Below are 13,208 nucleotides of genomic sequence, written 5' to 3'. Positions count from 1 at the left end.
TCTTTGCGTGCAGGAACACCAGCTTTGCAGCAAATATTTACGACTGAGATAAAAAATGGGCCCCACTTAAACCATTTATAATACTTTCGTAGAGAGGCGTTCTAGGAGACACACGATCCCCTTTAAGAATTTTTCCTCGGTAATTTTGTCGGTGTGTGTAGAATCACCCGTAAAAGAGACTTTGACTAGAAGAACTCACATTTACAAGAAAAAAGTGAATAAATTTGGAAAACCTCAACTCTACACAAAGAGGTGTGTCAATCAAGAACAGCTCTGATTTTGGATTTAGTCGAGCTCAGCCTTATTCAAAACGGTCATGCAAGGGAACATGAATATGTGTATGAACAAGGTTGATTACTTGAAATTGTCAACTTGGCTGGTTTCTTCCCCTGCGAGACGACTATATGTGGGACACGCTTAGGCCTGCACACGGTGCGGTTCGGTGCGGTTATAGCTAAAACCGTATATGGTGCGGTTATCAATTTCAAAACCGTAACCGAACTGTACCAAGATCGGTTCGGTTTCAAACCGGTGTTAGTCAGTTTCAATTTTTTCGGTTTTTTGACGGTTAACCGATAGATTGTAAATAATTAATTAAAAAAAAAACAGTAAAGTACAGAAAATCCATTCAGTTTCTAACATTACAAACAAGTTTAACCGTTCATCCACAATCAACAGTTCAAGCTAATTTCCAATTAATTAGTACATGAATAAAGAGAATTGTTGACAATTTACAATTCATCCATATCCTTCGATACCCCAATTATGTATCCAATTCTTCGTATTCTCATTGCAAGTTAAATATGACTTGGTAGAATCCTATTATTCTTGTAATGTCTTGCTGAATTTCCAGCCACTTCCAAGATCTGAACAGAAATTAACAAAAATATTCTTCCTATCAAACATTTTATCAAACACCTCAACCACAATAAAAGCTCAAAAATCCAAAATGCACTTTACCACAAAAAAGAGAGGTGTAGATCCGTATCCTAATCTAATCCGACGGTCTAAACAGAAAACCTAAATGAATCCTAATACACCATCGTCATCTTCTTCATCACCCGCTCCACGACCAAGTTCTCCATCTCACGCTTCTCCGCCGTTTCCAAAGGAACTAACATCCCTGCTCGGAAACACCCTGCGAGATTAATGGTTCAGTGATCTGTCTTTCTATAATACCAAATAAGCTGGCTATCGAGAATCAACAAAGGAGATCGGGATTTTGAAAACCGTCAGAAGAAAGTCATGGTGAGTTCTTGAACAATCAAAAAATGAGATTCTTAATCCATAGACCAAGCCTCGAAAAGCAAAGAAAGAATATATAAAATTCTCAATCCAATTAATACTTACACTGCAAAAGTAGTTGCATCTTTTAGGTTCTGAAATCCAATTTAATGAATCGATGGTGGCTTTCAACTTGGAGAATATAATTATTTAATTGATGGAATTTCATAACATAGAAAATTCTACTTCACGATTGTGATGTGGTGGAAAGAAATTGGCAAGCACAAATGAGGTGGTGGTGGTATTCATGGTGAATCGGTGATGGAAGGGCTTAATGGTGGTCGTGTTGTTGTGTGGGGAGTGGAATAGAGAAGGAGGAAAGAAGAAGATTAAGATTGCTGTAAGATTGGGGTTTTGATATATATAGTCTATGTTTAATCTAGACGGTTAGGATTGATCAGGATAAAAACCAATCGACGGTCCCTATTAATCGGTTGTTCGGTGCGGTTAGTGTGTGGTTATGGATGGAACCGTTCACCGAACCGTAGATCTAACGGTTATTAAAATGAAAACCGTGACCGACCGTTGGATCATCGGTTCGGTGCGGGTTCGGTGCGGTTGGTGCGGTTTCGGTACGGTTTGCGGTCTCGGTGCGATTAGTGTGCAGCCCTAGACACGCTATGTAAATAAGTATACCACAGTTTGCAGTTACCTCCCAACGGGACAGTAAGTTCCAGAGAAAAATCCAAACAAGAAATTAAAGAGATTCCCGATTTAAACTGTTTAGGATTAGCACCTTGAGGACCTTGACCCTTTCCCATCACTAAACTTTCCTCTCTCTACAGACTCTCACAAGAAAACGACATAAAGATCAAAATGAACGAGAGGGACCCACCGCCTTATGCCTATACAAGAATCGTGGGACCAGTAAGTAATGATGGTCCTATATTGTATATTAACGCCATCCATGTAGAAGCTTTGTTCGGACCCATCAACTTGTCCTACCCCAACAAGAACCTCTAGCTCAGTCGTCTACGGCACACTACTCTCTACTCCAGTCCCTACCTTATGATGATTTCCTCCTCTAGCAAGTCTGATTCATCACCACATACGTGTCTCACTGCGACACTGATGTGACGAGCTAGAGGACTGTTCAATAAGCAGGTTTGTCAATAAAATAATAATAAGATAAAAAAGCGACTTTGATTCATGATTCCCTGCTTTTTCTTGAGTAATTTTTTTTCCCTGGCGCTTTTTAGGGGTCATCCCAAAGGATTTAGGGGCCATCAATTTATACCCAGCCAAAGACTCTAGTTAAGGGGTACCCTATATGATATTGAAGTTACATAAATGTCCTTCTGGTAAAACTGTATAAAAACCAAATCAAAAACAATTCTACTCATTTCAACTCTTCTTCTTCCAGTTTCATATTATCTTCCGATTGTGGAAGAAAAAAAAAATTTCCTCGTTCAACCGAAACATCGCCGCGAATCGTAAAATCAAAACATCGTCGATTCGATTATAAAACAATGGATAAGAGAAATGAAACCCACAGACCTAGAACCAAAAATGTTGCTCGGGGTATCGATCCAAACATTGGAATTTTAGCAAGAAATAAAGAAATTCTTGCTGCAAATAGAAGAAGAAGAACGCGAAGAACAAGTACCCGGCAATGTAGTCGGTGGTGGCGATTCCGAGACTCAAACACTTCGTCAACTTCAAATGGCCCCAATTAGGTAAGAATCTATCATTTTTGGGGTTTATTTCGCTTTAATTCGTCGAATCGAGAAAAAAAATTCTAGGGTTTTCGGTTATTTATCCAGATTCGGACGATATGCATGCTCATTTACTTCCGAATGTAGTCGTGTTCTTCATTTTTCAAGAACATCGACAGTATTCGGGAGAAATTTGATGATTATCTGCCGAATATTGGTGGCCATATCTTCCTGGATACAAACTGCTAATAATCGGTAGTTTAATGAATTTTTTGGCTACCGAATATATTTAAGTAGACACAAAGTATTCGGAAGAACACTCACTACCGAATGTATATATTGAAAAAATCTCAAAATTTATGATATAGGAAAAATCCCATTTTGGGGCCAGTATTTATTCGGAAGACAATATAATGTTTTATACCTCCGATTGTGTAGGATAAAATTTTAGAGTTTCTGAACTCCAGTTGATGAATATTCGGTTGTAAACGTGTTTAGTTATATTCCGATTGTTTTTCATTCGAAAAAATATGTGTCTTCTTACTTCCGAATTTGTACATTCGGGTTATAGAGGTGCACTTTTTCTTCCGATTGTGTAGGATGAAAAATTTACAGCTTCTGAACTCCAATTGATGTATATTCGGTTGCAAATATGTTTAGTTAGCTTCCGATTGTTTTGTATTCGGGAACAATATGTGTCTTCTTACGTCCGAATGTGTACATTCGGGTTATATTTCCATACTTTGTCTTCCGATTGTATAGTTTGTAAATATTGTTCCTTTCTTTGTTGTTTAGACAAAGTCGAGAAGGGAGGAAGAAAGTGACAGCTAGTGCTAGGAGGGAAAGGAGTGCCAAAGATAATTCAGGTGCTCAACAAAGCGAACAAGAACAAAGCAGTCAACAAGGAGTGCAACCAACTGTTGAACAACAAGGCAGTGAACAAGGGGTGCGACCAAGTGTTGAACAAGCCGCTCAACAAAGTGCAGGACCAAGTGTTGAACCAGTTGATCCAGTGGCAAGAGTAGAAGAAGAAGGACAACCAAGTGGTACCCAAAAAGCCAAAAAAGGAAAAGATGTTGTAAGGAAGGATATTGCTAAGAAAGCATCACATCTTGTCCCTCAGCACTTGAAGAAGAAGGGTATTCCAGCAGGCACAATCCTTGGACTACCAGCGGATGGAGGAAAATTGCTATTTGGATACAAAGACTCATGGGCCAGAGAAATATATGAAACCGAGGTAAAAATTACTATTTTTTATTAATGTATTGTCTATGTGTTATATCGTAATACTTGTATTAATAGGATCATCAAGATGCGGTCCGTCTACTCAAACCTACCGCCGCAACAAAAATGCTTGCGTGGCCTTTATCCGGTGAATGTGAAAGGTTCAAGACAATTGTTGCCAACTCGGGGTTAGCTAATGCCGCCGAGAATTCATTGTTGGAACATGATCGTGTGGCCATATCGGCGTTCGTGGAGAGAATGTATCCTGAGACCGATACTTTCCATATGCCGTTTGGGGAGATGACGATCACCCCGGATGATGTTGTGCAGATTCTTAACCTTCCCGACCAAGGCACAACTGTGAAGTTTAACTACACAAAGCAGTTAAGTTGGGCACAACTTTATTCTCTAACTAACAAGTGCTTAGCTTGGGATGAAGAGACAACAACAGCAGAGTTTAGGAGGCATGCAAGTTACAGAACAAGACAGATCAACATTACAGCTTTGATGAATATGTTTCGAGGCACCTTGGAGAAGGAAAAGAATGGAACGTTAACTGATGAGCAAGTGAACCACGCTGCCACCGCATATCTCCTTTGTGTATTGGGATGTGTCATATTCCCCAATACTTCTGGCAACCGGATCGACGCCAACCTTATACAACTTTTGGATCCTCTCCATGAAGTCGGTGACTATTCTTGGGGCACGGCATGCCTAGCATTCTTGATGGAAGAGTTGAGAAAGGCTTCGAGGCTAGGAACCTGCCAAGTTGCCGGGAATGTGGCTCTATTGCAGGTTTTTTATTTAACTCTATAACTCACTCTATAGTTATTCAGTAGACAATACATATGATGCATATCCATAACTCCAAATGACGCATATTCGGTAGGAAATTATCCATCTCTTTTCCCGAATGTTGGTTATTCGGTGGTTAAGTACTTACTTTGTTTTCCGATTATATACAATCGGAAATATTCTTTTGATATTAGAACCGAATATACAGGCCAGAAAATCTATAGGTTACTGAACTCCAAATGACGCATATTCGGTAGGAATTGATCCATCTTATTTTCCGAATGTTGGTTATTCGGTGGCTAGGTACTTAATTGTTTTCCCGATTATATACAATCAGAAATATTCTTTTGATATTAGAACCGAATATACAGGCCAGAAAAGCTATAGGTTACTGAACTCCAAATGACGCATATTCGGTAGGAAATGATCCATATATATTTATATATTTTCGAATGTTGTGTATTCGGTGGATAGCTACTCAGTTTTGTTTCCGATTATATATAATCGGAAATTATGTTTGGAAATTACTACCGAATATACACAATCTATTTACTAAAACTTGGTTTCTTATGTATATAGGCATGGATCTATGACCACTTCCCTATCCTGAAGTTGGCCGGAGAGAACCCGGGGTGGTGCAAAGGTACTCCTAGAGGAACAAAGTATATATTTGAAGACAACCGTTCTAGGACAAAGGAGCAGCAGTTGATTCGCATGAGGGAGATTTTTGACCAATTGAAGGCCTCAGACGTATGCTTTGATCCATACAAGGAAGATCGAGTCAGTGGGCATATAAATGTTCGGTCGGACTTGTCCCTTTATTTTGGACCATTGTGGCACCCCACAGGATATGTGATGTATAACCCCTCTAGGGTGATGCGACAACACGGGTATATACAACATCAACCTCTGGAGAAAATGGGGGATTACTACAAATTGGAGTTGGAGTTGTGTTCTTCTAGTGGTGACAATCTCACGATTGTTCACACAGGCCCACCTACTGTTCTTGATAACTGGGATAAGAGGAATGACTTCATTATCGACACTGGTAGACGAACCATCCGAGGTGATGAAAATTCTCAAGACTATATGAGTTGGTATAACAAGGTATCACATCCTTTGGTTATCCGTGAAATCAAATCCAACACTACTGCGGCGGGTTCAAGTTATAATTGTATCATCAAAGACAAACCAGCTGGTTATGATAGACTGGTGCGTGTTCTTATATTTTTGTTCATTTTATATTATTCCTATAAATCTTAGGTAATTACCGTTTGATGTTATGTCATTACGTATAAAAAACAGGTGAATAGGTTCAAGCGTGTTTCCAAAATGTTAACTGCATGCTTGAAGAGCGGAGATCCCATGCCAGCTGAGAAGATCAAAGAGGCTAGATATCTAGTTGATAATATGGATAACTAAGATTATGCTGCCCAGTTTGGGGAGAAAGTCACGAAGACGCATCATCCCAAGGTGGCAGTATCAAAGACGGGTAAAAGAACTCGAGCTTCATCGAGCGCTGAAGCTGCTCCAACTGAAGGTGCTCAAACTGAAGGTGCTCAAACTGAAGGTGCTCAAACCCGTGGTCGTGCAGGACTGGGAGGTAGTCACGGTCGTAAAGTAAAGAAGAGCAGATAAATGACAATGATTTTTGTTGTACATTCGGAAATTTGTTTGGGTAACTAAGTTAGACAAGTTCAAATGACAATGATTTGTGTGGTATATTCGGAAGTTTTGGTAACTAATTTAACTTCCAATTATTTCAAAGACAAAATTTGAAAAGTATAAGTTTTTCCAAATTCTGATTTTTGGGCCATCGTACATTCAGAACTTTATAAAAAACTTATCCTCCGAATATCACAAGTTCAAAACAAACCACGTCATGGCTCCAGGTGATTCCAAGGGCCAATATTGAAGGTTAGACATCCCATATTCGGAAGTTTTGGTAACTAATTTAACGTCCGATTATTTCAAAGACAAAATTTGAAAAGTATAAGTTTTTCCAAATTCTGATTTTTGGGCCATCGTACATTCGGAACTTTACAAAAACATTATCCTCCGAATATTACAAGTTCAAAAAAAAACCACGCCATGGCTCCAGGTGGTTCCAAGGGCCAATATTGAAGGTTAGACATCCCATATTCGGAAGTTTTGGTAACTAATTTAACGTCCGATTATTTCAAAGACAAAATTTGAAAAGTATAAGTTTTTCCAAATTCTGATTTTTGGGCCATCGTACATTCGGAACTTTATAAAAAATCTATCCTCCGAATACCACAAGTTCAAAACAAACCACGCCATGGCTCCAGGTGGTTCCAAGGGCCCATATTGAAGGTTAGACAGCCCAAATTCGGAAGTTTTGGTAACTAATTTAACTTCCGATTATTTCAAAGACAAAATTTGAAAAGTATAAGTTTTTCCAAATTCTGATTTTTGGGCCATCGTACATTCAGAACTTTATAAAAAACCTATCCTCCGAATATCACAAGTTCAAAACAAACCACGACATGGCTCCAGGTGGTTCCAAGGGCCCATATTGAAGGTTAGACATCCCATATTCGGAAGTTTTGGTAACTAATTTAACGTCCGATTATTTCAAAGACAAAATTTGAAAAGTATAAGTTTTTCCAAATTCTGATTTTTGGGCCATCGTACATTCGGAACTTTAGAAAAAACCTATCCTCCGAATATCACAAGTTCAAAACAAACCACGCCATGGCTCCAGGTGGTTCCAAGGGCCAATATTGAAGGTTATACATCCCATATTCGGAAGTTTTGGTAACTAATTTAACGTCCGATTATTTCAAAGACAAAATTTGAAAAGTATAAGTTTTTCCAAATTCTGATTTTTGGGCCATCGTACATTCGGAACTTTATAAAAAACCTATCCTCCGAATATCACAAGTTCAAAACAAACCACGCCATGGCTCCAGGTGGTTCCAAGGGCCCATATTGAAGGTTAGACATCCCATATTCGGAAGTTTTGGTAACTAATTTAACGTCCGATTATTTCAAAGACAAAATTTGAAAAGTATAAGTTTTTCCAAATTCTGAGTTTTGGGCCATCGTACATTCGGAACTTTACAAAAACATTATCCTCCGAATATTACAAGTTCAAAAAAAAACTGTTTCCTGGAACCAAACAACACCATAATCGGAAAGAAAGTTGACTCATAAAATAACCGAATATTACAATCGGTAGGTTGTTTAACAAAATAATCTACCGATTTCGTATAATCGGCTAGTTTTTATATTAATAATACTCCGATTACATCCATTACATAAAGTTCAAACGGCCTTAACCTTACAATTTCGTCAAAAGCACCTAAATCCATACTCCTAATTGACCATAAAAGTATTAAAACAGATCATAACTTCCAGTGACCATAGAAATTGTCCCTCTTGATTTTGTAGCATCCTTCATGTTCAAATCGTTTCCCGTAGAGGTCCACATACCGGCGATCCGCAAGATTTCTCTGAAATTACGAATGAGTAACAAGTTAGTACTAACTTTTGTTAATGTGAATTGGAGTTACAGAGATACTTACTCGTTTTTCATACGTCCACCAAGGAAAAGCGTTCCTAACAAACCGTTCCTCATCTTCAAGTTTGTCAATCTCCTTATCTAGCGCATTCTTTCTCATCTTAATGTCATTGGATGATCTTCGAATTCGATTACCATCTAAGGCCTCAAATACCGTTAAGATACGGTTCCATATCTTCTCTTCGGATTCCGATTTGTGGAGCTTGTGAACACGATCATGAGTAGTTACCACAACCCACGCTCTATAAATAGCACAATCTTCTTCTTCGGCAAAAGCAATATCCATGTTTTTTGTTATGAAAATTAAAACTGAAGAGAGGAAAGAGTTTGGTGCAATTGGGGTGATAGATATGAGTTTCTTTATATAGGTTTAGGGTCCAACGGCTCTTTTTGTTTTTCCCAAAAACTCCAACGGCTAATTTGACGAAAGTTGAATGTGGAGAAACCAATAATCGGTAGGTATTGGATTTAGCATATCTACCGATTATGGTAGCTTTCAAAATTTGAATTTGCGGCAACTTATAATCGGTAGGTTTTGTAATATATTTAACTCCCGATTAACGCTGAATCCAAAACACGAACCAAGAAATACTGCACCTCGTATAATCAGACGTCTGACAAATATTTTGGCCTCCAATTGCATTCGGAGGGTAACAATGTTATCATATCCTCCGAATATATAAGGGTAATTTCGCCATTACGAATTACGCGAGATAAGGGCTGGCTACATTTTCCCTTTGGGTGACCTTTTTTGTTTTATTGTTGGTCCCTAAATCCTTTTAAGTGGCCCCTAAAAACGCTAGGTTTTTTTTGGCCATATTCGAATCGTCTGTGAGGAGTTGGTATTTAATGTTCCCCTTAGTTACCGTGTGCTTCTCAATTGACTTTGTTGGCTGCTTTTGGTTAGCCTTTTGCCACTCAGCCTTGTTTTTGGTCGGAGAGGCTGATGCAGTACGCGCTTCATGTGCTTATTCGCACGAGGCATTTAGAGGCAACGCACGACAATCACGCTGCGGAACAGTTCCGTCCATATGCATGTGGTATTATGGTGTCATTTTCACCAAAATCAATCATTTCATACCCAGGCTTGGTCATAGTCTTGGATTTATCACGCCAGTATCTGCATGGACCATCTGCCAAGTCGAAAACTTTACCCAATCTGACTCCATAGAGTGTGGACCGTTTGCAAATCTAATAGCAAAACCCCCACAGTTCCCACAATGAAAAAGTGGTTACTACACTACAATAAAGGATGCATTGTACATATACTACTAGATACACGTGAAAATACATTATACAGTACACACCGGATGATGATCTTTTGGAACGGTAACCATTTCAACACTCTACCACGGGATTTTGTTTCTTAGGAAAAGGGTTAAGTCTAGGGTGGGGACTAAAAAGCTGATGGCCTATTATCGTACGCACGTACGCCAAGTGCATGCATGAAACACAGAAAAATGTGGTGTAAAAGGAAAAGTAGAAAACGAAAGCTGATTTTATTTCTATCTTCTTTGGCTTTGTATGTAGTACTATGTACAGTTTGAAAGGAGGTTTCAGTGATTTATTCGGTCCTTGTTTTGGGTAACTTTAGCCTAGAAAGTTAAATTTACAGTGTAGCGCCAGAACATAGTTTCACTTCAAAGACTTGTTCAGTCCAGTTCATACTGCACACGCGTATTTTAGGGGTCATAAGGGAATCTTTAATCATGCGTGGAGGTTCGCTTTACCTCGTCTCTTTTTGTGTTTTGGCCAAGGAAGACTATTTATTTTTATTTTTTTACTTTTTTGATAAGAAGAGAGATTTTATTAAGAGCAAAAGAATTTACGGAAGAACTACTACCACTACCAGAGGTAGTAGAAGAAAATTAACAAAAAATGGTACTCCAGTTATGAACTTGCAGCCCAAGAGAGCACTAGAGCCTTAGCATCAGTACCCAAGGAAGACTATGCTTCTTTAAGCTTTCTACAATGCTCATCATGTTTTACAATTATCTTCCTTGGCAAAAATTAACAACTTCGCAGCTCAAAAGAAACAGCAATTTAACTAACATCTTTCACTTCCAATGCTAAATTTGTGAGGGGCTTTCGCCTATATATATAACTCTTGCAATGCTGCTTAGGAACTTCACTACGTTGTTTTAGATAAAGTCATGGGTCTAACCTTTCAGATAAAGTAGTTGTGATTAAGATGTGAATCAAACATTGACCATGAGTACGGGTCTTCTGACTTTGAAGGACCACTTACTTTGATATTTGTATTTTGTTGACCTTCAAAAATAGATAAAAAGACGAAGTAGTACTAGTACGTTTGTAGGATGGCAGAGATAAGAAAAGTACTACCACTACTTGTACTATTTCCACTACATCAACAACTCTCTTGGTTAAAACTCCATTTTTATTTTTACTTAGCCCTTGGCCTCGGTTAATCTTTCGCTTTACTCCTGTGGTTGTTTTGCCCTTGGTGAATTGGAGTTGAAGGTCAAACCTACAAGTGTCAAAGTAACAGTTAGATTGGCAATCCATGTCAACTAGGACAACCACCTAAGTTTTATGGGAGTGCTCATCTAGCAACTAGATTAGCAGTCCAAGTCAGCTGGGACCACCGCCCAGCGATGAACCATTCAGCGCTGGCGATGAACGGTTCAGTGCTTTAAATTTCAGCCGTCAGATCTGACTTAAATCGCCCAGCGCTGAATCATTCCGCGTAAAGGTGGTTTTCCCAGGCTGAATGATTCAGCGTAACTATCTAGCTGCTAGTTCACATGCGAGCAACTGTTAGGAGAGAGAACTAGTGTAAACAGATAGACAACACTTTTTTTTTGAATTGCAACACATTTCTGCTAATATTAGCAGCTCAATCTAGCCCATAAGACTTAGCCTTAACCTTCCTAGTTCAGGGCCTGAAGTATTTATTTGAGGCTCCAAAAACTCCTTATCTAATTATTTTAGTTAATGACTAATTTGTCCCTAATTAATTAGTGTTAATTCGATCGATTAACAAATATTTAATCTTGTTAGTTCAGAAATCAACTAATGTTAATGATCACTTAACATTAAAAAAAAATTGATTTTTTTTCCTAAAATCATCAACCAAGAATCAGTCGATGTTCATGCTCTTGTAGGTCGATTCTGGTTGCAAATCCAGAATCGGTTGATATTAATTACTACATAAACCTATTGTAGCTTCAAAAACAAATAAAATAAAATAAAATGTTAATTTACCCAAAATCGGTGGGTATGAACCTTCGATCGATTATCTGCTAGTGATCATACCCGTTTTCAAATTGGATATAATACTCATACTCATTTTCAATTCGAGTATGAAATTATTTTCAGTTCGAGTTACCAAATTTATAAAATTAGAGTGTACATCACCTGGCTTTAGTATGAGTATGATTTCATACTCACTCTATGATCGAGTATTAACTGAAAAAAATGGGTTTAATCATAATCGATCTTTATAAGAAATCAAAGGCTACACAATCGGTGTATGTGAACATTCACATAACCCGATTCTATGAGAATCGGGCAACATAGGCATGAACATAAACCGATTCTGGTTAAATGTTCTTCAACCATAAAACACATACAAAATAATCGGTTGACGTGTTCATGGACATTGACGACCGATTATGGTCAAACACAAAAACCCAAGATTGTTCGTAATTTTCAATTTTGAATGGGAAAATCAATCACAAGTAACTAAGGGTAATGGGTTGCAATCCGATGTTTAATTTGAGTTTTTTTTTTATAAAAAAATAGATGAAGAAATTTCTTTTAAAACGATCGATGTAGTTAAAATTGATTGATGAGGTTAGGTTTTAATTTTAGTTTGTGGAGGAAATGATTTGAATGAGTTTTAGTTTTGAAAGGATTGGAATAGGTTTAAAATCTAGAAGGATAAGGCTTAGGATTGAATTTTAATAGTGAGGGCAACTTAGTACTTTTACCTAGTTTAGACACCCCTTATCCTTTTAGTGTGGGTGGGTCAAATAATTCATATAGGCCTCAAACTAGGAAGGGTTTTCAAGGCTAGACATTATGGTGAAGGATTTCCCTTAGCTATAGCTTATTTGAAGCTAAGAGAAATGGGTCTCACGTCAACCTTACTATGGCACAACGCCATCCCTTAGCTAAATAATTCGAAAACTGAGTTTCTATGTAAATAGTATCAAATGAGTTTCCGTTTTTTTTTTTCAAATTGTATTTCCGGAATAAATATTATTTATGTGTAAAAATTTTTTTTTTAAAAAAATGGAGATATAACAGGAAAAAAAGAATTTTAGTAAAATATAAGAGTTAAAAGTGTAAAGAGTAAAACTGAAAATTCCCAAACGTAAAATAAATATCGGTTGAAAATCACACGGAAACTGAGTTTCCGCAAAGTGGTTTTTCCACAGAAACTCAGTTTCCATGTGATTTTCCTTAACTACAACACATCAGATATGATGAACTTTAAAGTGTAGCTAAGGGACATTGAGCGACATAGAAAACCATAGTAGTTGGATTTCGCTAAAATTAAGTTATAGCGAAGCGAAATCGCTTACCATAGTGCCTGGCCTAATCTTTCAGTTTACTCTTTATCTGTGTTGCCCTTGGTAAATTGGAGTTTAAGGTCAACCCTTCAACTACTTGAAGTATGCAATCCTAAAGGCCAGCTACTATGTGAAGGCCCGTTGCTATGTGATATAGTAAATTTTTTC

This window comes from Papaver somniferum, unplaced genomic scaffold, assembly GCF_003573695.1.
Source record: "Papaver somniferum cultivar HN1 unplaced genomic scaffold, ASM357369v1 unplaced-scaffold_128, whole genome shotgun sequence".
In the NCBI taxonomy this organism is placed as follows: Eukaryota; Viridiplantae; Streptophyta; class Magnoliopsida; order Ranunculales; family Papaveraceae; genus Papaver; species Papaver somniferum.
This window is presented reverse-complemented; position numbering follows the sequence as displayed.